Below are 1,994 nucleotides of genomic sequence, written 5' to 3' on the forward strand. Positions count from 1 at the left end.
ATTCTGATATCCAGTTCAGCACTATTATATGTATGGAGTATAGAATAAGATTCTGATCATTTCTTCATGATCATGTGGCCTGAAAGCATTTCGCTGGAGTGAAAAGAGCAACAGAACCTCGGTCGGGATTTGAGAATTTACAGTAAATCACCCTCAGCTTGCTTTCTGCAGCAGCAGCCATGTGACAGTCAACCAGTAGCTTAGCACAATTCCTGTGACAAAGAAATCCGACTCAAATTAGTACCTTTTTTTGGCAGAATAAATTAGTACATCAAGTGAAGCTCACCAAACAAGAAATCAGGAGGATATTGTGGAACAAAAAGACATTACATTAACTGTTCTTCAGAGTAGCCTGTATGATGCTTTAAGGTTTCACTCCAAAAGGGGCTCTTAGCAAGGGTACATTGGGCAGCATAGACAGCTGCAGCCGCGATCATGGATGGACAATACAAAATTATCGTTGGATAATGCATAAGAGTGTAAGACCAATCTCAGCTAGAAAGAATACCATATTCTCCATCTACATAACCAGGCCAGGTAAAAAAAAAAAAACAGAAAAGAAGGCAATTAATTTATGCTGACTCTTTTCAAAAGAAGGGGAAAGTGGTTCTGTTTGTAAAATACAATAAACATATTACCTCTTTATCTTGTGAAACAGAAGCTTTGATAAATCGAACGAGAAAAACATATGGCGTAGGAACTGTTAAGTACCACTCCAACTTCCCCAAAATTGCTTTCTCCATGACAAGTATCTGCTCTCATGTATAAGCATAGTCTGACAGGCAGATAAAGTCATTAACCTGCACATTCCATACCCCACATCAGGTCCAAAATCAGATTTGAAGTAAAGCAAAATCAGATTGAACGAAGCCTTCATCCCAATTAATTGGGGTCAGCAAACAGCTACAAGAAAATAACTTAAACAAATTTTCAACAGTGATTACAAGCGAGAGAGAACACTACCTGTGGAGCCCATATTTCTTCGTACTTGCAGGCTATAAGCATTGAGGAAATGCCAACTAACTGAAGTTCTCTCCTTGAAACAAATGTCCGAGAAAGATATCTATCAACTATATTTATGATAAGGTAGAGGGTTTCAGGCATCAATTCAAATTTTCTATGAACTTCAGTTAACCAGTCTATCAGAATTGATCTCATCCTTGCATTAATTTCAGGCTGTGAGTCCATATAATTGCGAACATGACTCTCTCCCTGCATCACAAATTACCATTCATTAGAGAAACATAAAGAAAGAAAAATAATTAAGATCGACGTAGAGATTAGAGTGAAAGTACTTCTTCTAGCTTGTAGAACTGATAAATATCATCAATGTATTCAACTACTGCTAATTCATCATTCACATCTGCGGCATCAATGTTCACAATCTGTGGCTTTGGCTTGACAGTAACACCACAAGAAGCCTGCGGAAAGAAGCCAAATTTAACGCACAACCAAGAAATCAAAGAAGAATCTTTTAAAGAATGTTCAAAAACACACACCATGCTTCGAGCAGTGAGGATCGATGTGAGAGTTTTCACTTCCTTCCTTGAGGACCCTTCTCTGGACCTTCTTCCACTAACACTTATCTTTTCTCCTTCAGAAGTTGTCGTGGTTGCAGTCTTGGATTCATCAGAATTCGGCTTGTCATCTACCCTCTTTTGAGTTTCTGCAACCTTCTTTACAATAACACGCCTTCTGTTAATGGCTACTCTATTATCTAAAGCTGGCACAACTGGGTTCTGCATATCAATAAAGTTCATTGCATTGTGAATTAGTCATATCAGAAAAGTTCATTGCATTGAATTGGTCATTTGTATAATTCCCAATAGTAGTATTATTTCATAGACAAAGAGGTAAAGACAATTATTAAACACTACACGACTACAGTTCTCTACCTTGTTTATCTGTACTGCCCCTTGTTCTTTTGCTAACAGTTGTGCACGGAAGCTCCTGCAAGACAAAATTCAGTCAGCAATTAGCATTCAATATTAGAA

The 1,994-nt window shown here is 37.8% G+C and overlaps 1 pseudogene; it reads right to left on the minus strand.

Annotated features, from left to right (window-relative positions):
• Positions 1-326: 326 nt before the first annotated feature.
• On the minus strand, positions 327-1,956 carry LOC115992472 (annotated as a pseudogene).
• Positions 1,957-1,994: the final 38 nt, after the last annotated feature.

This window comes from Quercus lobata, chromosome 5, assembly GCF_001633185.2.
Source record: "Quercus lobata isolate SW786 chromosome 5, ValleyOak3.0 Primary Assembly, whole genome shotgun sequence".
Lineage (NCBI taxonomy): Eukaryota > Viridiplantae > Streptophyta > Magnoliopsida > Fagales > Fagaceae > Quercus > Quercus lobata.